Raw genomic sequence first — 24758 nt, 5'->3', positions numbered from 1 at the left:
GGAAACACATCATACTGAGATGTCTTATAACCCTTGTTTTCCAGACTATTTGAAAGCTAAAGTATGCAGACATCCAACTTCCGAGCTGATCCAGACTTTTCATGATCTAACCAGGGTAGGCAATGATTCCAGGGAATGCCAAGGATTTAGACCACCTGCATTAGAATCACTGGGAGCACTTGTTTAAAGTCCTGGTTCTTGGCGGGGAGGGGTACCTGGCTGGCTCAGTTGGTTCAGCGGCCCACTCTTGATCTCAACTCAGGTCATACCTCATGGTTCATGAGTTGGAGCCTCCCCTTGGGTTCTGTGCTGACAGCATGGAGCCTCCTTGGGATTCTCTCTCCCCCTCCCCTGCTGATGCAAGCTCTCTTTCTCTCTCTGTCTCGCAAATAAATAAATAAACATTAAAATCCTGATTCTTTGGACCTGTCCTAAAACTATCTTCTGAGTCTCTGTGGGAGAAGGCCTGGGAATCTGCATTGTTCATGATCTCCACACCCCTCCCCTGCCCATTCCCGGTGATTCCTATGTGCAGTAAAGTTGAAAAGCATTGGTAGAAGTGAGAAGGTCTTAGATTAGCAGCCCCCAAAAAAACTGGAGTTCAAATCCATTTACTACTGGGGTGACTGGGGTGATGTTGGGCAAGTTACTTCGTAACTGCCAGCCTCATTTTCCCATCTGTAAAAATGGATATGGCATTTTATAGGAGTTATCTATACTTTTTCCTTGAGGATTAAATGAGATAAGACATATGGCAAGGCTAGCAAACAGAGGTCTTGCCAGGCATTCGTACACTATGCCCTAAGGGAGAGAAAAAAAAGGGATGGTGAGCTTCCGGTAATCTTTGCAGACCTTGAGATGCATGTTTTGCAGCAGTTTGCAACGGCTCACGTAACTCCTTTTGGATGGACAAGAACAAGAAGACTTATCCATTACGTGGCTTTACTACCAGCTAAGGCCCTATTAGCATAGCCAAGAGGGGGGGATATTGTGTTCTCAGGAAGATGAGACCCTAAAGAGACGCTTTCAGAAAAAAAGATGCAAGTTAACAGACAAGTCGGATAAGTCAGGAGCACCCGGGTGGCTCCGTCGGTTAAGCGTCTGACTTCTGCTCAGACCATGATCTCATGGTTTGTCGGTTCGAGCCCCACCTTGGGCTCTGTGCTGATAGAGCCGGGAGCCTGCTTCAGATTCTGTATCTCCTTCCCCGCCCCTCCCCTGCTCACACACACACTCTCTCTCTCTCTTTCAAAAATAAATAAGCATTATAAAAAAAGGGTGGAGTAAGTCAGCTAAGAGCACATAGTGAAAGTGATGTCTTTGTAGGTGTGTTCCTCAGCAGGGGCCACATACTCTAAGTCACTGACTCACTGAGGGCGATTATGCACCCTAGGGCACACGGGGCAACGTCTGGAGACATTTTTGATTGTCACACCTGGGAGACACTACTGGTATCCACTGGGCAGAGGTCAGGTGTGCTGCTAACCGTCTAATGGTGCATAGGACAGTTGCTCACACAGGGGATTATCTGGCTCAAAATGTGAATATTGCCAACGTTTAGAAACCCTGCTGTGAGTTAACACAGATGACTGAGTCATGAATGACAGAAGGAGGCCTGCAGGTGGCTTACACACCGCCCAAGTGACAGTCTCCAGCTGCTGTTATTGCAAAGTCTTATGGATGAACCACGGGACCCAGTGGCCTGCGAACTGACGGGTCACCATGACCGCGTTCCATGTCACACGTTCCACGGGGCCAGTTTCCAGCTCGTTTCCACAATGAAGCCATGGGGACAAGCATTCCTAGAGCTTTGGTGAAGGGGAAGGAATTGCTCTCTGCAGGAGTGAGAGAGTGATTGTCTCATTTTCTACCAGGAGGTTGGAGCGGTGGGAAGGATCTGGGAGGGAGGTTGCCCCTCGCAGGCCCATGACAAGTACCTTCCACGCTTACAGGGATGCCACTGGGGTGCTCAGCATTCTGGGATGCGATCAGATCCAAATGGCCATTGGTTTGTGTTAACCTTTGCTGGTATCTTGCCCCTCTGTGTGATCCTTGGCTTTGTTTCGTGGACTTCTCCCCGTGCCTCCAGTTTAGTGACTTGTGTCTTGGCTAACCAGAGCTCCGACTTTGTTCCCTCCACTTGATCCCCTGTCTCTTCTTGTCTCCTCTTTCCTGACATGCCTTGTGCTCTAGGGCTGTAACCTCTGAGAATCAGTCTCTTTGGTTGTTCTGGACTCCTCCTGCACTAACTCCCCTGGGTGCAGGCCCAGCCTCCTAGTTTTCTTTCTCTGGGCTCCACCCATGTGCCCTGGGGTCTCTTTAGCATTTTCGTACATGCTGTCTTCCTGCTTGCCGGGTCACCGTCATGGTATGTGTGACCCTTCTCAGAAGGACCCCAGGCTGGGTTTAAAGGCTCTGTTGCCACCATATTAAAATTCTTAATAGTGTTTTTCTTTGAACTTGTATGTTGTAAGTGAACTCTGATGGGACAACAGAGCACGCACAAGAACACGAGAGATGCATACAATATGAGTGTCTGCCTTTTCTCATGACTCCGTGCTTGTAGCGTGTTCGCCGGGAACTGGGATTCCAGTGGACCCACATGTGCGGCAGTTCTTGGCGATTCAAAAGGAACACCACTAGTGGTCTTCCACTGGTTAAGCTGGGAGAGGGCGGGACACTGGCCGCCCCCAGTGGCCACACTTTCCTTCCGAACCAAAACTTGCTTCAAACACAGAAAGAAAGGAATGACATGCTAAGACATACCAATGACCAAAATACCCTTCGTCCGTTCGTACTGACGTTACGTCCCTGTACTCGCTAACCCTGAGCTCCTTTCCTTCTTATCCTTCTTTACCTTCTAAGCCAAAGGTGGCGACTGTTAGTACAATGGGCGTGATCAAGAAATGACATAAAAGCAGCTGAGTTAGTTTTGCGCAGCTTTTCCACCCTGACGGTGAGAACAAAATATGCAAATTGGGTAATTCTGGCGATGAGCATATGAGTTAAACGCTCTTGTATTTGCATTTACAACCGGCATCACACAATGTAGAGATGAAAGGCAAAATTCACGCTAATAATTTAAAATTTAAATGTCCCTCTTCTCAGAGCGGCATGAAATAGCAAATTAAAAAAAAAAAAAAAACAAGCTGTGACAAGTGAAAAGAGAGACTGTGGATGAAAGGGGAACGCTTTTATTTCAGTACCTCTAATGGCATCTTTTTCTTGCTTTAAAAAAAAATGGGTGCCTACATTTCCATTTTGCACTGAGCTCTGCCTGTGTGCTTTTATTTTCTAAGGCCAGAGCCAGTGTCTCTTCGTGGGGGGACTGTGCTAAGGCTGTAGGAATCCATTGGCCTGTGTGCGCGGACAGCAGGCAGGATGTTCCCTGGGAGCAGTGCTGACCCAGTGGCTGAGAGATTCAGAGGTATAAATACGGTAGCTCCGGTGAACCCCTCCAGGACACTGAATCCAGGCTCCCCTGGGGGTTACCAAGCCAGCCGCTCTGTGACTTCCTCTGGTAGCACCCCTTTGCCTGCTCCTTACCTTCATGGTCCCACTGCCTGGCCAGTTTTTCCTGGGAAGATCTCTGAAACGGTCACTTTCATTCAACCGAAAACAGCATCTCTACGTCACCTGAAACCCAGGACCTCTCCAGCTGAAACATTTGAGTGCGCTGTGGGCAAGCTCACCTATCCTTCCCAGTTCTATAATTCTCTCTGCCAAGGCCACGGGTTCGGTAAGGTGTCAATGATCACGTGCCTCTGATCAGGTGGTGGGGTAGGAAACAACACTACAGACATGGCCAAAGGAGCCCGCTGTATATGTTGGTTTCTGGGGTTTACACTGAAACGTTTGACACAAAAAAATCTTTCTGTGCCGGTCAGAGGGCATTTGGAAAGCCCTTTGGAGAGCTGGCCCATCACGGACTACTCTGCCAGCAAGCAATGTTCCGGACAGATCTGGGCTGAGACCCAGATGAGAGAAGACTGAATGGCTCGGACCTCAGGGGGATGTGCTCTTTTGACCTAACGATCTTCTTGGTGCCACAACGTCTCCAGCTCATCGTGTTTGCTGGGAGACAGGGGAGCAAAACTTACAAACAACAGGCTTTGTCCTACCTTTTTAAATTAGTCATAATCCACGCTGTGAAAATCAGGCTGAAACTAAAACAAAAGTTTACCAGTGGAAAAAAGACAGCCTCTTTAACAAACGGTGCTGGGAAAACTGGACGGTGACGTGCAAAAGAATGAAATTGGACCACTTTCTTGCACCATACACAAAAATAAACTGCACATGGATTAAAGACCTAAAGGTGAGACCTGACATCATAAAATTCCTAGAAGAAAACAGAGGCAGTAATTTCTTTGACATTAGCCATAGAAACATTTTTTCTAGATATGTCTCCTTGGCAAGGGAAATGAAAACAAAAGTCAACTATTGGGGCTACATCCAAATAAACAGCTTTTGCACAGTGAAAGAAACCATCAAGCAGTCTACAGAATGAACGACATTTGCAGATGATATATCTGATAAGGGGTTATTATCCAAAATATATAAAGGACTTTTACAGCTCCACAACCCCGAAACATGGGGAAAGGACCTGAACAGATGTTTTTCTGAAGAAGACATACACGTGGCCAACGGACACATGCAAAGATGCTCAACGTCACTCATCGCCAGGGAAATGCAAATTCAAGTCACAATGAGATATCACCTCACACCTGTCAGAATGGCTACACTCAACAACACACAAAACAACAGGTGTTGTTGAGGATGTGGAGCAAAAGGAACCCTCGTGCAAACTGGTGCAGCCGCTGCGGAAAAGAATATGGGGTTTCCTCAAAAAACTAAAAAAAGAACTACCATAGCATCCAATAATTCCAGTCTTGGGTATTTACTTAAAGAGAATGAAAGCACTAATTCACTGATAGATGAATGGATAAAGAAGATGTGGAATCCATCTTGGAAGACATATTCCATACATACGTACAATGGAATATTCAGCACCCCCCCCCAAAAAAAAGAAAGAAAGAAAAGAAAAGAAATCTTGCCATTTGCAATGACCTGGATGGAGCTAGAGAGTATAATGCTAAGCAAAATAAGCCAGTCAGGAAAAAGACAAATACCGTATGATTTCTCTCATATGTGGAATCTAAGAAACAAAGCAAACAACCAAAGAAAAAAGAGACAAACAAAAACCGGGCTCTTAAATACAGAGAACAGTCTGGTGGTTGCCAGAGGGGAGGTGGGCGGGAGGATGGGTAAAACGGATGAAGGGGATTCAGAGCACACTTACCATGTTGAGCACTAAGAAATGGGTAGAACTGTTGAATCGCTGTATTGTGTCCCTGAAACTAATGTAACACTGTATATTGACTATACTTCACAAAAAGTTATCATCGTTTTCTCCTCATCTAGGTACATGGTTACTTGAGCCATCTTGGAATGCCTTCTTACCCTCTCTGCCTGGAGAATTTTTATCCACCTTCGAGAATTCACCACAGATGCAAATAGCCTCTCCTTACGTGCCACTTAACGTCCCAATGTAAGTATTTGTGTGTATATTTACTACCCTTAAGTTAGAAAGACGTTGATTCCGAATCTTTACCTTATTAACTTTTGAAGTCCCACAGCCTTGTGCAGCACTTGGCCCGCGACTGATCTCAAAAGGCTCAGAGTAGATAACCATAACGGCAGCTAATATGAGCCTGGCACTATGATAAGTACTTTATATGCATTATCGTCTTCCGCCTTTCACACCAACACAATTAGTATCTGTAAGGTGGAGGCTGGTATCCTTATTTCACAATTGGGGAAGCTGAGGCCAAGGAAGGTTAAGTAACGTGCCTGAGATCACACAGCCTCCTTAGGGATACAATGGAGTCAGACCGAGGTTTGCTAGCACGGGAGACTGCGTTGTTCACCGTGGAGTGAATGAATTCCGTGAAGAGGTATTTCCAAGGCTGTCAGGAAAAGTACTCATTAGAAAGACTTGTCAGTACAACAGCCTCTTCATTAAACAGTACAGCCAAGTTCCTTACGTTAAAAAGAAGCCATTTTTATGGTCCACCTCCGCATGGAGAAATTTTCATCGTATCTAGCTTCGCTCAAGTCCACCGAGCTTTGTTATCAGAAGGCCTTTTTTTTTTTTTGCACGAGTATTTTTAGCTCCTGTGCAAGTTAAAAGCAATATAGTAAACCAAGCACAGCTGCAGAACGAGGCTGCCCTCAGCTCATGATCACAGCTTGCTGCAGGACCCCACCAAAATTGCATTGTGTGCTTCTAGCACATAAGAAATTCCTGAGGGTGGTCCCGATATACCAATTAAAGACGCTGGTACTTTTGGCCCCGTGGGGCACACGAGGAAAAGGGATTGATTTTGTTATGATTCTTCCTGGATTCTTCCTAACTTTTATTGTTCACTAGGGTATTTCAAAGTGTTATCAAAGAATACGGATGCCATATTTGAGTTATCTGAACGTGCTGCACGTGCACAGCCTAATGGGTGGTGTTTTACAGTGTATTTCTTTTCAATCCAGTGTGGATTCATTTAAAGCAAAAGTCAAAAAAAATTCACCAGCTTCCCTGCTCCTGCCCCCCTCCAGCCTTTGTCATTGAGAATGTGGGAGCATGTGGGTAGCTGTCCATGGCTTGGTCAATATCAAGACTGTGGGCTCGCCTGGGCCTGGTTGATCCTATTCTCGGGGTGATTTGTTTCCTTGTCCACTCAGGAACGAAAGGCCCCAGAGTTCAGGCAGTCTGGACTTGACATTGTGATTTATACCCACCCAAACTTTGAGGATCACTAGATTGCAAGAACACAAGAAACGGACTCAGATAGGAAGAAAGGTGTGTGAAAGCCACAAAAAAGAGAGAAAGAGGAAGGTTGTGTAGCAGAAAAGTAATAAATTGATGGTTAGGAGACTTGAGTTTTAGGTAGGCTGACCACATCATTTATTATCCAAACGGGGACTTCTTTGAGAGTGAGAGGGATTACTGTTGATAAGTGTGCTAGGACAACAGACACAGATGGACACTGTCCTGGTGTGGTGTGGTCACAACCAATCTAGGCCACTGGCTAGCTGTGTAACCTGCAGCAAGTCACTTAGTGTCAGTATCTCTGGGTCCCAACTTCTTGCAATGCACTCAGTGGTGGTAGAGATACCCCCTAACTGGTGCTGGGAAATGAATGTGTTAGGAGGCACCTGGTTGTGACAGTGACTGAAGGCAGTCACCCGTAGAATTTTGTGCCCAGAATCTGGGAATGCTAATATGTCCTATTATAACCCTTGAGATCACTGTCGCGATGAACAGTCAGCCCACTCAAAGTGTTGAAAGTATCCCCACTGGGAAACACCAACTAACAGAATGGCTTTTAATTCTTCTTAAAAAAATTTTTTTTGGGGGCGCCTGGGTGGCGCAGTCGGTTAAGCGTCCGACTTCAGCCAGGTCACGATCTCGCGGTCTGTGAGTTCCAGCCCTGTGTCAGGCTCTGGGCTGATGGCTCGGAGCCTGGAGCCTGTTTCAGATTCTGTGTCTCCCTCTCTCTCTGCCCCTCCCCCGTTCATGCTCTGTCTCTCTCTGTCCCAAAAATAAATAAACGTTGGAAAAAAAAATTAAAAAAAAAATTTTTTTTAACATTTATTTATTTTTGAGACACAGAGAGAGAGAGACAAAGTATGAGCAGGGGAGGGGCATAGAGAGAGAGGGAGACACAGAATCTGAAGCAGGTCCCAGGCTCTGAGCTGTCAGCACAGAGCCCAATGTGGGGCTCGAACCCACAAACCGTGAGATCATGACCTGAGCCAAAGTCAGAGACATAACCAACTGAGCCACCCAGGCGCCCCAGCTTTTAATTCTTCTATATAAAGAATTCTTAGACATGGAAGAGGGCTCAAGTCACACTGGACAAACTTCCATGGTGTCAGGCCATTGGGCAGAAGTTCCAGATGGAGCAGGTTAATTTTGATAGCCCCTGGATAAAAGCAAAGAGCATAGGTCACCCAAGAAGACACTGTGCAACTCATCCTCACCCCAAGATAAAGTATAAAAAGTATTCTATGGGGTGTTTTTTTTTCTTTCCATGTTGACAGAACTGTTGAATAATTGTCTTCATTTATTTATGAGATGGTTGACATTGTCCCTCAAAACAGAAAAACAATTGGAGCAACATTAAAGCCACAAGTAGGCAGCTGACGTAGTGGTCCTTTGTCTCTGCTTTGCCTTCTGTGATAAACTTGGACTTCTCCTGAGCTTGGTTCCATTCATTTCAGCTAGAAGTGTGTAGCAAACAAACTTTCCACTGGTCTTCCCATGGAAACGTGGATTCAGCTTTGCTGTGAGTTAGTGGCCCCGGGGGGGAGAAGGCCGAGGACTCCCTCTCCAGAAGATGCCTCTTAAAAGGAAAGAGGTCATTGACAACTCACAAAGGAGGCTGTGGCCATAAATATTTCAGAATTTGGCTTCCTTAGTATCTCAAATAATGAAAAACATTTGCTTGCTTGAGACTTCTAAGTCCTCCAGTCTTTGGATTCCACCCTTAGTGTCTTGCTTCAGAATTCCATGGCGAGGCACAAGCATGCCATCGTGGTCAGGAGCAACGTGTACCACGTAAAGCATGGGTCAGAGAGAAATGCTAAGCTCTCAAGAGGGTCCAAAGACAAACACATACAGGCAGCCTAGTGCATGTCAGAGATCTGCGTGAGGGCAAACATCTTTATGACTTTGGTCTTGGGAAGAGAGACCCGGCCTAGGATTAGAATTTACAGCTGACAAGCTGCTGATGAGTCAGTAATGGCCATTTAGTGCATGAATGGCCACTTTGGGAACAGGGGGCTTAGCACACCAGGCTGAAAATCTCAGAGTGAAGCCGGGGGCAACCCCATTCACCTTTGCTGGAATAAGTTAACTCACCCACAATCTGTCTCTTGGGCCTTTTCTCTGCCTTCCTTTGGATTTACAGCCTTCCCTGCAGTTCTTTAGAGCTTTGAAACACATGACAATTTAGCATCAAGGGAATTTCCAAGACCAGGGAAGAATATCTTTCTTGGCTATAAACGTCACTCTGACATTCTCCTCATCTGTAATGTTTCAAGAGCACTTGAAATGTGCACAGCCTGCCCCCTGCAGAGTCCCCACCCTCTAAGAGCTCACAACTTCCTGCTCACAACTTTCCTTCTTGCTCACAAGAGTGCTTACAGATGTCTCCCGCTCCCCAAAGCATCAGCCAACTTTAGTGCAGTCATTCTCAACAGAGAGCAGTTTTGTTGGCAATGTCTGGAGATATTTTTGATGGTCACAAGAGGGAGAAGGGTGCTACTAGCATGTAAGAGATGGAGGCCGGAGGTGTTTCTAAATGGCCACCCACAACAAAAAAGGACCCAATCTACAATGTCAGTAGTGCTAAGGTTGAGAAATCCTGCATTAGGGTGGGAGTAGACCACCTCTGCATAGGCCAAGAAAGTAATTGTCTAAACTTGCACTATCCAGTGGAACTTTTGGGATAAGAGAAATGTTTAACATTGGTGCTGTCCAGCATGGTCACCATGAGACATGTGTGGTTCTTTAGCACTTGAAAGGTGGCCAATGTGAGTGAGGGATTGAATTTTAAATGTTATTTAATTTTAACTAATGAAATTGTAATTGTCCTATGCAGTTAATGATTACTATACTGGACAGTGCAGCTAGGTCCATATAATGGGGGCTTGGAAGCACTGAGAGATAGCCTGCCTACCCAGTTATCTACTCTGCCGGTTTACAACTACAATTCTTCAGTTAGACACTCCTTTTTCAGCTAAGACTTTGACCCATACTGGTATCACGTTACCCTGGGAGGGAGATGACCTTTAACGTATAAAGAACTGGTGCTGAGTTTTAATATGACTAATGGACCTGCAAGATGTTTTGACAGGATCCCAGACAGCTGAAGGCTCTGACCTGAAGGAGGGGACACCATGAGACTGAGCGGCAGACTAAGAGGGAGATATCTAGAATAAACTGGAGGATGTGAAGTCATGGGCTAGAGGTAGCAAAAGTAACCTTTGCTCACTTTAATCATGTGCATTCTGTTGAGAAGAGAAGCCAAATACTCACCATTCCCATTCAGACACGTGTTCTGCGAACACCAGGACCAAAGGGCAGTAGGAAAGACAAAGAATATGACAAAGACAAGCCTGTCTCCTGTTCTCCTACATGCTTTTAGTTCTTAGACCAAGTCTCCAAGTACTGAAGTAATATGGTGCCCCCTCCCGTATGTAAGCCCAAACAAAAGCAATACTGAACCACAAAACACAACTTTTTTTTTTTTTTTTTGACCTGCTCACAAAATTCTGGATAAGTCCATTTGCTGGATAAAAATTCTGGATAAAACCATTTGCTTTGAATTCTGCTGGTGCCTTAAGCAAGCAAATCCCTCCTAGTTAATCTAGCCCTGCTTTGGGGATTGAGTTTTAGGGCCTATTTTTACATAATCCATTGAATGGCTAGCTTATGATAACAATTTGCATACATGGAATATTGTGTACTCACTGTAAAAATTTCTACAGAAGTCACCGACCTCACTGGGTAAGCTACATCTATCTATATTTCTTGATATTGGGGAAAATACTAAGTAAACTAAATCAGAGCGGGCCAAGCCAAACCCTGTCTTCCTAAACGTCCCTTAGGGCTCAAGCTGGAGCTTCCTGGTGGCATCTGTTTTGGTGATTCCCACGGGGGAACAATGGGGATCAAACTGAAAGAGTAAGTCCACCAAAGTTATATCAGAGATATGGGGATTTTGGTATAAAAAGAGCTAAAACAACAACAACAACAACAACAACAACAACAACAAAAATGAGAATTCCTCTGCTCAGAAAGACAGAGTTGAGAGAGATGCATAACCCAGAGAATAGATCATTGTGAGTACTGAGTTGTTCACAAGTCTCTAGTTTGCCTGAACGTGGCAGAGGAGAAAGTGGTATGGAGGGGAAGGTAGGTATATTTAGGACAGTGAAAGGAAGTTTTTTTGTCCTAGTTCACATAGGTTATTATAATAAAAAATACCACAGTCTGTGTGCTTGTAAACACAGAAAGTTATTTGTCACAATCCTGGAGTTTGAAAGTCCAAGATTAAAGCACTGGTAGATTTGGTATCTGGTGAGAACCTCTTTTTGGCTCATAGACACATTCTTTCTATGTCCTCACATGAAGGAAGGGACAAGAGATCTCTCTGGGGTCTCCTTTACAAGGGCACTCATCCCATTCATGTGGGCTTCATCTCATGACTTAACAACCTTCCAAAGGCTCCACCTCCAAATACCATCACATTGGGGATGAGTTTTCACTATATGAATGGGGAGGGTGCAGACATTCAGTCTTCAGCATTCTGCCCCTGTCCCCCTGAAATTTATATCCTCTTGTATATAAAATACCTCAACTGATTACAATAGCCTCAAAATCTTAACTTTATTCCAGCAGCAATTCAGAAGTCTAAACTCCAAAGTATTATCTAGATATCATCTAAATCAGATACAGGTAAGACTCAAAGTTCATCCTAAGGCAAATTCCTCTCCAGTTGTGAGTCTGTGAAATCAGATAAGTCTCCTGCTTTGCAAATGCAGTGGTAGGGCAGGCATAGGATAGACACTGCCATTCCTATGGAGAAACAGGACAGAAGAAAGTGGTGTCAGGTCCCTTGTAAGCCCAAACTCTAATAGGACAAGCAGTATTAAACCTCAAGCCTCAAGGATAATAATCTTCAGCTTAGCGCTCTGCTTTTCAGCCCACTGGGGTGCCAACATCACTCCATGGTTCAGTGGGACAGCCCCTCAGTGGCTCTCAGCTAGGGCTCCATCTCTGTTCCTGCCCCAGTTCTCTGCCGAGCCATGATCCACCATGGCTTTCTGCTGGATCCCAGCAGCTCTCCCCACATGGCCTTGTCCATGCCATGGTTCTACCGGATACAGCCCAAGTCTGGGCTCTCTGTGGCCCCACCCTTTGAAATCACTCTGTCCCCCAGGGCCGTGGTAGGAGTAGTATCCCCAGTGACCTCTGAATTGGCTTCAGGGTCATCCTTTCATTGTCTTAGAGAACTACCCCTGGCTTCTGTTGAGATGGCTGATCCATACTAACCTTATCAAATAGTCGCCTGGCCACACTTCCAGTGTTCTCATCTTTTTGCAATATAGATAGGCTGAGAGTTTTCTAAATCTTTAAGTCCTGCTTCTTTTTTGTTTAACCATCTCATCTTTAAATCTTTTCTCTCTTCTCAAATTTTACTATCAGCAGTCAGGAGGAGCCAAGCTGCACCTTCAACACTTTGCTTAGAAACAGTTCCTCTAAATATTTAATTCCATCACTCACTAGTAGTACGTTCCACAACACTAGAACAAGAACACAATTCAGCCACGTCCTTTTCCAGTAGGTAATAAGGATGGCCTTTCTTCTAGTTTCCAATAACATGTTCCTCCTTTCCATCTGAGACCTCATCAGAATGGCCTTTACTGACCACATTTCTACTAACATTCTGCCCGATTACTTAGGTATCCTCTAAGAAGATCAAGGCCTTCTCTGCAATTCTCCTTTTCTTTCTGAGCCCTCATCACAGTCACCCTTAGTGGGACATTTTTGGCAATGTTTGCTTTTTCTAGCATGCACCCCAAAACTCTTCTACACTCCATCACCTGGTTCCAAAGCTTCCACATTTTAGCTGCATTTATAGTAGCACCCCACTGCTCAGTAGCAATTTCTGTGTTAGTCCATTGGGGGAGCAATAAGAAAAATCATACATTTCTAGGGCATATGGGTGGCTCAGTCGGTTAAACATCCAGCTTCGGCTCAGGTCATGATCTCACAGTTTGTGAGTGCCAGCCCTGCATCGGGCTCTGTGCTGACAGCTCAGAGCCCAGAGCCTGCTTCGGATTCTGTGTCTCCCTCTCTCTCTCTCTGCCCCTCCCTCACTCACGTGCCCTCTCTCTTTCTCAAAACTAAGTAAACATTTAAAAAATGGTACATTTCTCACAGTCGTGGAGCCTGGGAAGTCCAGGATCAAGGCAGATTTGGTGTCGGGTGAGAACTCTCTTCCTGATTCATAGACATCTTCCCACTGTGTCCTTACATGCTGTAAAGGACAGGGGAGCTCTCTGGGGTCTCTTTTATGGGAGTACTAATCCCATTCATGAGGACTCCACCCTCATGATCTAATCACCTTCTAAAGGTCCACCTCCTAATACTATTACATTGAGGATTAGGCTTCAACACATGAATGGAGGGGGTGGAGGGACACAAACACTCATTCTATGGCAATTACTTAATATAGTGTAATAGTGGCGGTAGTGGGGGGGGGGATTTAAGAGCTTTGTATCCCAGTACCAAAGGCTGCAGAAATAAAGAGCTCAAAAGATGTTTAAATATAAAATGGCAGTTCCATAATGAATCCTTGATTAGAGAAAACTACGGTACTTAAAGCTAATTTCTTGAGGCAAGCACACAAAGGGGCTTCATCTCTTTCCCATAACAACCCCTGTGCCATTCTTCAAAACAGAACACTGGGTCAATCTTGCCACTAGCCTTTGGGTTTGTCTCCTCTGGCCATACATGCTAAACATCATAACTGAGTTTGAAATTAAACCATACTTGACACAAACAGTGTTTACAGGCTGAGAAACATGATACCTCCCTGGATGGAAGTGGGAGCTTCTTGGTGGAAGCAGCAAGCCCAGGCATATGGGGTGGGGGGCTGCAGTTCAAATGCACTAATAGCTGTTTTTAAACTGATCCACTCTAAGTCTTGAGAGTGTAATGGCTGATTATTGGGTCAACAAACATGAAAAGCTTTGCCATTGGCCCGTACTTGGACCAGAAGCGACATGTCTTTCATGAGCATTTAGGATGAAAGATAGAAGATTAAAAAAGAAAATGTTGGTAACAGTGAGCAGCATAGGAGGGTCTTTTTTTTTTTTTTTTATATATATGAAATTTATTGTCAAATTGGTTTCCATACAACACCCAGTGCTCATCCCAAAAGGTGCCATAGGAGGGTCTTTTTAATGTTTGTTTGCCTTCCGAGAAAAAGCAGAGCAATAAGGTCTATGCAATGTCCTTGATATTTTTTCATCTCAGGGTTATAAGCCCTGAGTTACCTTCCTGTTTCCATCACCAGACCTGTGGGGTAGTGTTTCCAATCAGACTTCCAGCTTTTAGCTACATGAGATGGTGTCATCACTCATATGGAGTGGTGCACTGAACACTGGTTCAAGGCATAGTCCACTGAGTATGAATTTGACCATATAATTCCCCTTTTTAAAATCTTTAAAATTCACCTGTGGTCTCCATTACCTCCAGGCTGGAGAGGGGAGCTCACTGTCCACATGTATGCCTCTGACCTTTGCTCCCATCACACTGAGATCTTTCTGGTTCTCCAAGGACTCCATGGTTTCTTATAACTCCACCCTCTGGCACATGCACGTCCCTCAGACTCATTTGCATCTTCTCTGTGACAACCTCAACAGCCCTTGAATTAGATTCTCTTCTGCACTCCATGTTTAACTTCATTGTAGTGCACATCGTGTCCTATTGAAATTACCCCGCAACTTGACTATGAGATCCTGAAGGCCAGGGGTGATGCTACAATGCAGTCATCCTTGCTTCCCCAATGCCTAGCACAGTGCCGGGCACAAAGGTAATATCAGGTTAATAAATGCTTAATGATGGAATGGGTGAGTTTCAGTGAGTTGTAAATAATAGAGACCTTTTCAACCTAGGCACATCCCATATTTTCTCTTTGGCAGAATAAATGCTATTAGAGAAGTTAATACTTCCCTCATATCAGCTCCACATAGTTAAAGATGTAGTTAAATCCCATCAAATAAAAAATGAAAGGAGAAAGTGAGAACAGAAGTAATTCATACATTTCAGTCAAGGAAGGAAGGAAGGAAGGAAGGAAGGAAGGAAGGAAAGAAAGAAAGAAAGAAAGAAAGAAAGAAAGAAAGAAAGAAAGAAAGAAAGAAAAAGTTTTCCTTCTGAAAGTCCCTGTCAGATGCAAGAGAAGAAATTATATTTTGTTCTGAGGCTTGGTCCATGAACCAAAAAAGAAAAAAACAACCCAGAAAGTGACGGAATATATTATGTTCCATCCACAAGATTAGAAGAGGGATGTCTTTCAGCTCCCGATCCTTCAAAAGACACAAACTGTATTTCAACCAGAAACCTTTTCTAAAGCAGCCCAGGAGTGTGGGAGTTGCATTAGACAATGGAAAGCAAACTGAGCCTAACATGAAGTGCCTGATTAATTAGTCTGTTTATCTCCCAATACCTCCCCTTTTCATTCTTCAGAAATGAATAAGCTTCATTATTCACCTCCTTTGGACTTACGGTGTCTCACCTGCAGAGACGCCTCTCTTGCAAAAAGCCACTCCTTCTCCTCCTGTCTAGCTGTGGAAAGACCAAGGGAGTGGTAAGACAAACAACCCCTCCCAGGATGTGGGGAAGACATCAGGCGAGTGACAGGTGCAGAGGCCGGGCCAGGGCCACACAGCCTGGAGAAGTTTCCCCCCCTGGCAGAGAAGGCTGTCTCTACTTGCTTCTTCGCTCAGATTGCTCATCAAGTGAGGCAGGGATTTGGGCAGCCTGCAGCTGTGTTTAGGAGAACATTTGCTTTATCTACCACATCCTTTGAGGATTTCATTGCAGACCATTTCATCTACCTTAATGAATGCTCTGGCAGTTTCTGAACATGGGGCTGTGTCTGCATGCCCCGAGCGGTGGTTATTTTCACCACTGTTGAGATTGAATGGAACATACGCTCGCATATCCTTTTGCCATATCTTTTTCATGACATACCCTTCATTTCGGGCCACAACAAGCAGATAGCCAAAGAGAGAAAGGCTTTAGCTCAAAAGTTGGGGCTGTCCGGGTTTTCCTCCTTCCCCTCATACCCCATCAGCTAACCCATCACTTCCTGCTGTTATTTAGAATTCTCTAACACTTTTCAAATCTGGCTAGATAAATATGGCACATCCATTAGAAATCGAGTTGTGCCCAGTCACTTCATGGAACGAGGGAATATATACAGAGTGGAGAAAGCAGGTTATAAAATAGTTTGAGGAAATGTTTACATATGTGTATATACATATGTATGATTTGGAAAAGAACCTAATGGGATATACACATAAAAATCATAATGATTATTCCTGGAGTGGAGTTAAGGGTCATTTTAATTTTATTCCATCTACATTTAAAGTTTGGTTTCCAAATTTTTTACATGGAGCGTGTGTAATCTGAAAAATTCATACAAAATGCTAAGAAAACAAAGATACACGCAAAGTAAGTAGTCCTTGTACTTTCTAGTCCTGTCACTCCTACCAGAGTTTATTGCTCTTATTTTCACCTAGAAATTTCTCCTTGCATGGCACCCTGTCTTTAGTCTCTCCCACCCTTAATTCACTCTCTCTCCTAAGGGTCTTCCTGAGAAGGAAAACTGACCAAGTGGCTTCCCCAAATCCTCCAGGGGGGTCTGTAGGACAAAGGAGTCCAAAATCCTCAGGCTGAAGATTAAAACACTTCAGAAGCTTGTGTGCATCCAAGGTTCAAATGCGACTCCTGTGTCTCCATTCCAGGCCACCCGAAGGCTGTCTGGGCCTTCTCCTGCTATGAGCATCGAATCCCCTGGGACTCTGCTCTCCCTTCCTCCTCTCTGCCCTGCCCTCACCCGCATCACTTACTCTCTGACTCAGGCTTTCCCACAGGAAGCCTTCCTTGGCATCTCCAGGTAGAGTTAGGGGTTTTCTGTCTTGTTCACATCTCCACCTTAGCATTTTCCATAGCAATATGATTATTATGTTATGAGTCTCTTTTCTCCACCTGAAGGGCAGGAGGGTCTCTGTCCATCCTTGTGATCAGATCTCAGGCGAGTGCCACACCCGAGTAGGTGCTTCATAGACATTACAGAGTGAATAAACCCTTAGCTGGTGTGGATGGGGAGAGGGGAGGAGAAAGAATCTGAACTTATTTTCATTGATTTCCTGCTCTGGCTGTAGAAACTGTGATTTTTAGTTAATAAGTTTAGACTCTCTCTTTCCTCAGATGAGGAGGGTAAGCCATGCCCAAATTTTAAGGTATTCCAATTGGGGCCAACATTTATCCACTTCCTCCATTTGGGGCATGTATCCCATTAGCTGTGCCTTAAAGACATGCTGCAAAATGCTTCCCCTCTGTGAGCAATATAATTCTGGATAAGTGAAATGTCATTTGGTGTTGTGGGTTGCGTTGTGCCCCCACAAAATTCGTATGTTGAGGTCCTAAACCTCCAATGCCTCAGAATAGGACCTAATCTGGAAATAGGGTTGTTGCAGATGTAATTAGTTAAGTTAAAGTGAGGTCATTCGGGTGGACCCCCTAATCCATTATGACTAATCCAATACAATGTTCTTGAGAAAGGGGGAAATTTGGGCAAAGAGACACACGCACACAGGGAGAGTGCTATGTGAAAATGAAGGTGGAGATCATGATGGTGCTTCGATGAGCCAAGAAATGCCAAGAATTGCCAGCAAAGCACCAGAAGTTAGCGGAGAGGCATGGGTTCTTCCCCAGAGCACTAAGAAGGAACAAGCCCCATGGACACCTTGGTCTCAGACTATAAGCCTCCAGAACTGTGAGATAATAAACTTCTCTTGTTAAGCCACTCAGTTTGTGGTATTTTTTAATAGCAGTTCTAGTTAACGAATATACCCAAGGGCCCTTAAGTGAAGTAATATCAGAGAGGAGGATGCTATCCTAAATGTCCTCTGTTGAACTACCATTGTGCTGGCCAGCATCTGGCATGATTCTGGCTCTTTTCGCAAATAAGAAAAAGAAGGTCCTATTCTAGCTGTTCTGACAATTAAATTGTGGGCATTATTTTCCTTTCTCCTATACTTTTTAATTTTTTCAACTGAAGAAAACAAATTGTCTGAATTTAGGTATGTTTAGAACTAATTTCAAAAGACACAGGATAGACTGAACAATGTCTTCTGCTTCCTGTCAGCCCCTGCCATCCACTCCCCCTCTCCAGAGGCAACCTCTTTTACGTCTATGCATATGTATATTTCATTTTTTACATAAGTGATCATACACTATAAACACCATTCTGCCTTGATTTTATCATACAATTATTAGAATATACAAACACAGCTTATTTTTTCTGATGACTGCATGGTATTTCTTTGATAGATATTTTCTGCTTGTTCTTAATAAATTTCTAGCTGACTTTTCTTAATCAATATAAGTAGGAAGCATTCCCAAAGTTCCCTTCACAGCCCAGACAGAGTTGATCCTGCCCACTGCTCTTATCCCATTAAAGAGATAGATACTCTCTTTGCCACCAAAGTTTGGTAAATATGCTTTAAACTCTGGGAAAGGCTGACTTTCCTTATGTTTTATACAGATGTCTCCAAAGCAAAGGAGCTTGTGTTTGGCATGGGACTGGCCCATACTGGCCCTGTAGGTCTTATGTCATCAAATGTTTCCCCTCCCATGGGTTATGCTAGAAAGCCTCACTTGGATACATGTTGGGCCAGATGAAATGTGAGGCCACATGCATTAATCAAAACCTTTGAGTAATGTGTCCATTTCCTTCCTGTGACCCATGCTACTGCACTGGGATTTCAGGAGTCACCTGAGTTCTCTCTGCTTGCATTTTTTTTGAACCTTACCTAAATTCTCACAGAGATAAATGATAAATGCTTCTGGTTCTGTAAGACTCTTCTTACACTTTTCACCTCATTTCCTAAAATTAGTTAATAAAGTGACTCATTTGTAGTATAACTATGTCCTAATTTATATGGTTGATTCTAACTGTGAACTTAAGGGGATAGTGACCATTTCTAACTCATTATTTTACACGTTGAGTCTAAAAAATTCTTTAAAACATTAACCGTGGCCAAGATTCAAGTGACCTTCAGAAGCCATAACTTGCGTGGAACCTCATCCCCAGTGGGTCTGTGACTTTCAAATAGGCCAGGCAGCACATATGTGTGAAATACATTCCATTCCTTTCCAGAATATCCATCCCATTTATCCTTCCAAGTCTAACTGACTGTCTTCCTGAAGTCTTCAAAGATCCCCCCAACGGAACGAATAGGTTTCCCTCTTCATTCAAGATCTGAAAATGTGTATCTCTACTTAGGTTTTGTTTCCTTCAGCGTTGTTGTAAGATATCGTTTCCATGCCAGTTTCCTTTACTAAGCTGCACATATGCCTTTCGGACCAGAACTGGTCAGAGCAGGAAATCAGCCAATTTCTCCTGAGTGAAGAGATGATCATCACACATTCAAATTATCAGAGAGTATTAGTTATCACTTACGGAGCACTCACTTAATACACATAAGTCACCATTTAAAGAATTGTACATGTGTTACCTAATTTAATTGTCTTAACATCCTTTCTGTGATATTATTATCTCCACTTTATAGAAATAAAGAGAGACATTTTAAGCCAGTTGCCTGAAGTCATACAGCTGATTTGGTTGTAGATGATATATTCTTAGGCCTTAAGATGTCTCTTTTCGTGAGCCCTAAATTATACAAACTTGACAAAAACCTGGCCACGAAACTTGTATAATACAGTATTTTAATTTATTTGCAAGTTTAGTCACTTGATTATTTCAATGGTCTTCCAGTGAAGCTTCCTGTCTTTTCCCTTGTTCCCTTGCGTTTGTCCTATAAGGTCTATGCTCAACAGACAGTGTTATCCTGTGCTAACTCAAATTAGTTCTTGGGCCCAAAACTTCTCAATGGCTTTCATTTCACAAGAGTAAAAGCCAGAGTCTTAATAATGGCCTATTAGGCTAAACAAGTTCTTTCCCCATCCCACAGCCTCTCTGGCCCTATTTTCTACTCTCGCTTTTGCTTACTGTACTCCAACCAAGTTGCTTCCTTGCTGTTCTACGAAGAAGTCATTATGCTTCTGCCTCACAGCCCTTCTCATAGGCTTTCCCCTCTCTCTGAAACTGTCTTCCCCCCAATACTCTTCATCTCCTTCAAATTGTTACTTAAGAGGAAATTTCTTGGGCTCCTGACCATGATGATGGAACTGATTTCAGACTAGCTCATTTCCTATGAATAATTCGGAAACTTGACAAGGTAGGTGAGGTAAGATCGCTTTTAGATAATGGAAAATAAATAGCACAAGACTTCAGTACCTGGGAGAAAGGAGCATGAGGTGAGCCCCACAGTTTTTCAGCTTTCTACCTAGAGAGCTGAATTTGAGCAAAGCACATTAGTCCCACTGAGCTGAAGAGGCAGGGATCAGAGTTCAAGCCAACTAAAAAAGCTGGAATCTCTGTAGAAAGAAAGCCCTAGAAGCCCAAGTATATCTGTGGACAGGTCCTCCTTGAGTCCATGGCTTAGGGCTGGATTATACATGTGCAAACCATCCAAGGCTTACTAAATACCAGCTACTATGGGCTTGATACTGATGCAAATACAAAAAAGGTTGAGACGTTCTGGGGGTAAATGTATGAGTATTTAAACTTAAATGAACAAAAATTAAGTGAAATTTAAAACTCAGTTCTTCAGGGGCACCAGGGTTATTCAGTTGGTTAAGCCTCCAACTTTGGCTCAGGTCATGACCTCATGGTTCATGAGTTTGAGCTTCACGTAAGGCTCTGTGCTGACAGGGTAGAGCCTGCTTGGATCCTCTGTCTCACTCTCTCTCTCTCTGCCCCTCTCCCCCGACCCTTTCAAAAATAAATAAACATTAAAAAATTTTTAAATTCAGTTGTTCAGTCATGCTCACATGTTCAACAGTTGCTACCGTATTGCAAAGTGCAGACATAGACCACTTTCCTTAATTCAGAAAGTCCCACTGAGCAATGCTGATCTCGAGACTCTACAGTGTAAAATTCACAGTGTCCAGTAGTCAATCATAAATCACTAGACAGGCAAAAACACAAATTAATCAGGATCGTGTCATTCACAGTAAAAAATAAAAGTAGTCAAAAGAAACTGATTCTACAATGGACCAAATGATGGACTTAGTAGATAAAGGCTTTAAAGTGTGTATGTTTTATAATATATATTCAAAGAATTAAAAATATTTTCATTAATTTTTTTTAAGAAAAGATTCCAATGAGTGAATAAGTAAGGAATCTTAGCAGAGAAATGGAAACCATAAAAAGAGCCCCATGGAAATTTTAGAATTATGCAAGACCTAAAGTGAGTCACTCACCGAGGGACTTTAGATTGTAGAAGAAAGACGCAGTGAGGTTGGAGACAGATCAGTAGAAATTATCAAAGAGAGAAAAAATATTAAGGAAAAATGAACAGCAGGTCAGGAACCTGTGGAATAGTATCAGTTTAACACATGTGTGATTGGTGTCGCAGAAAAAGAGAGTGAGAACAGAAGGAAATATCTGAAGAAACAGTGGCCAAGAACTTCCCAATTTTTTTTTGAAAAATGACTTATAAATCCAAGAAGTTCAGGGAGGATAATGATAGAGCCCCACATAGGTACATCAGAGTCAAACTACAGAACACTAAATATAAAGACAAAATCTTGAAATCAGTCAGAGAAAAAAGACACATTACATACGGGTGCACAAAGTTAAGAAAGGTTGTTACTTTTTCATCAGAAACAATAGAGGCTAGAAGACAATAAAACAACATCTTTAAAGTTTTGGATGAAAAGTCATGTCCCTCCAGAATTCTATAATGAAGAAAAATATTCTTCAAAATCAAAGGTGAAATAAAGTCGTTTTCAGGTAAACAAAATCTGAAAATTAATCACCGGCAGACCTGAACTGCAAGAGATACTAAGGGATGTCCTCTAGTCCATAGGGAAATAATACCAGATGGAAACTACAGAAAGAATGAAAAGTAACAGAAATATCAAATAATCGAGTAAGCTAGTTGTGGCACATGCATACAATGGACCAACAGTAATAAGAAAGAGTAACTATTAGTAAGTGAAATAACATGGATGGATCTGACTCAAAGAAGCCACACACAAACGATGTCAAGCTGGGGGCCCCTGGGTGGCTCAGTCCATTAAGCATCTAACTCTTGATTTCAGCTCAGGTCATGATCTCACAGTTTGTGAGTTCAAGTCGCACATCTGTGTCTGCACTGGCAGTGTGGAGCCTACTTGGGCTTCTTTCTCTCCCTCTCTCTCTCTGCCCCTCCCCAGCTCGCACGTGCTTTCTCTCTCAAAATAAATAGACATAAAAAAATATTTTAAAAAACCCAAAAGATGCCATGCTGTATGATTCCATTTGTACTGCATTCTAAAATAGGAAAAATTAGCAGATAATGATAGAATAATATCTGTGGTATCTTGGGGTGGGAGTATGAGATTGTGTATAAAAAGGTAAGTGGTAACTTTCTAGGGGGCTAGAAATTTCCTATAGCTTGATTAGGTAGTAGACATGTATACTAGTCAAAAGTCATCAATCTGTACACTTAAAATGTGTGAATTTTACAGCAAAAAATTATATCTTAATAAGGTGGGTTAAAAAAAATTTAAGTTACCTTCTCTGCAACCTTTCCCTGAGCACCCTATTTAAAACTGTACCCCACTGTTCCCCTTCATTAGTTTTCTCCTTAGTATGTATCACTAACACGCTACATATATATATATTTAATTTTTTAATGTTTATTTTTGAGAAAGAGAGAGAGAGAGAGACAGAATGCAAGTGGGGAAGGGACAGAGAGAGAGGGAAACACAGAATCCAGGGCTGACTCCAGGCTCAGCTGTCGGCACGGAGCCCAACGTGGGGCTCAAACCCACAACCCGCGAGATCATGACCTGCGCCAAAGTAGGATGCTTATCCGACTGAGCCCCCCAGGCACCCATATTTTTTAAATTTAATTTGAGTGTTTTTATTGAAGTATAGCTGACACTATATATTTTATTCGTCTTATCTTATCCTCCCTTCTGGAACGTAGCTGCCAGACGCGCAATGGCTTTTCTCATTTCTTTCATTGCTGAACATTGCCAACAACAGTACAAGGCACATAACACCTGCTCAATAAATGCTCCATGAATGATTACATGAATCAACATATGAATAAATGAAGAAATGAGTTGACTTTCTTTACTGGTATCAAAAGTAAGATCGCATACGTACACTAGAGTGATGCTACGCTAGTATGTCGTGAAACTCAAGACACCAGATTTTAGTCCAACTCAAAGAAAGAAAGGAGGAAACGTAAGTAAAGAAGGTGTTACATACCGACTAAGTACATGAGCAGGAGTTGGCTCGTCATGTGAGATGCTTTACCCAGGCTCTCCCATGACTATGGATATTTACAACAAATACAACCACTAGACGATAGAGATATATATAACCAGGGAGTTAGGATAATAAGGAGGAGGGGAGTGGGGTTGTAGTTGGCAGGGACATAGGCGAGTGGCCTGATATTTGTCACTCCAAGACCCACACCACCGCAAGGCTTCTTCCTGTTTTGCTTACTGGTTTGTTGTCATGGTGTTAGTAAGTGTAACTCTCCTAAGTGTATTGATCTTGCGATGGCTGGGCCTGTCCCATCTCTGGCTACCGACAAGTGCTGATAAGCACTTGCAGTGGACATAATATTAGAATATGAATACGGCCTCAATTCCAAAGATTAAGGCATCTCGTTTAGCCTCAAACTTCAGACAAGTGAGAAAAATCCACCTCGTTCTCTTCCTATCGGAAGGTCCACCCTATTGAAGAGATTTACCTTGAAGAGAGAGACTTCCATCAAGGTGGACCAAAGTTCAGAAGGGGGTTTACACAAAATTCCAACAGCGTCATTCTCCTCTCCTGAGCATCACACCCTTCCAAAGGAAAGGGAAAACTGGATTCCTAATTTCAGGTAAGGGTGTGTTTATGCCATAGTTGATGAAATAAGATTCCAACGTACAGAGCCATGTGGATGGCTCTGACAGGTGTGACCTCAGTGCCACTCCCTCCAAGGCAGACTCCAACCTCCTTCTGCACTGCTTTCCACTGCACTTAGATCACGTAGCACACGGTCCAGCATGTGACCACATTCTGCCTGGGCACTGGCCAGTATTGCATCTCCTTTACCCACCCCAACGTGAGTATCAGTCTCTCCTGCTCCAAAGTTCAGAAAACAGCTACCTTGTCTCCCCTACTTTGTTTATTCTTATCATTGAGCAACAGCAACACATCTTCTCTTCTTTTTTATCCCCCACTTTCCCCTACTCCCGTCCCTGACCCCATTAGAGAATTAGTACTCAAAGAAACTGGGGAGAGGGACTCAGGGGTGGGGATCAGAGGGGCATATTCATACTTCTCATTCCGTGTCCTTCTGACTACTGGAATTATAAGTCCCAGGAGGCAGCCCTTTCAATGGAAAGAAATGGAATCTGAGGGCATTCTTGTGGGAATGGAGAAGATATCAGAGAAGAAAGTATTTTGTAAAAGATCCTGTCGGGAATAAGGTGACTGGGAAGGGGGCCTGAGAAAGGGGACCGAGGTGAGGCAAGATGGGAAGAGGGTAAGAGTGGGAGTGAAAATAAACATGAAGATACTGAGAAAAGAAAGAAGGAGAAAATATCCACCCAAGGGAATATTGAAGGTTTGATAGGGAGCTGCTGGGGGAGGGGGGTGGGAGATGGAGAAGATGAGCCCATGGGTGCGTTGAAATCAAGCCAAGAAAACTGAGTAACAAGAAACCATGACATTTATGACTTATTTTGACAGTGTGAAGCTTTGGACAGTGTGAAGGAATTTCAGGGTTTTGTGTTACTTGTGTATGGAGTTATCTCGATTCAGGACAGCGGTGGATGTGAT

General features: G+C 43.4%; 1 protein-coding gene across 3 annotated transcripts in view; it reads right to left on the bottom strand.

Annotated features, from left to right (window-relative positions):
• Positions 1-24758, bottom strand: part of NEDD9 (neural precursor cell expressed, developmentally down-regulated 9) — a 185407-nt gene that overhangs the window by 129599 nt on the left and 31050 nt on the right. Inside the window, exon 2 of one of the 3 annotated variants that reach the window (XM_086706290.1) lies at positions 15366-15415. The exons of the other annotated variants lie outside the window; for them this stretch is intronic. The gene's annotated coding sequence lies outside the window, so the exon portion shown is untranslated. The remainder of the gene's footprint in view (positions 1-15365; positions 15416-24758) is intronic. 3 annotated transcript variants of the gene reach the window in all.

The sequence above is a fragment of the Puma concolor genome, chromosome B2, assembly GCF_028749965.1.
Source record: "Puma concolor isolate L17-30 chromosome B2, mPumCon1.1.hap2, whole genome shotgun sequence".
In the NCBI taxonomy this organism is placed as follows: domain Eukaryota; kingdom Metazoa; phylum Chordata; class Mammalia; order Carnivora; family Felidae; genus Puma; species Puma concolor.
The sequence above is the reverse complement of the archived record's forward strand: the minus strand, read 5'-3'. Positions and strand labels throughout refer to the sequence as shown.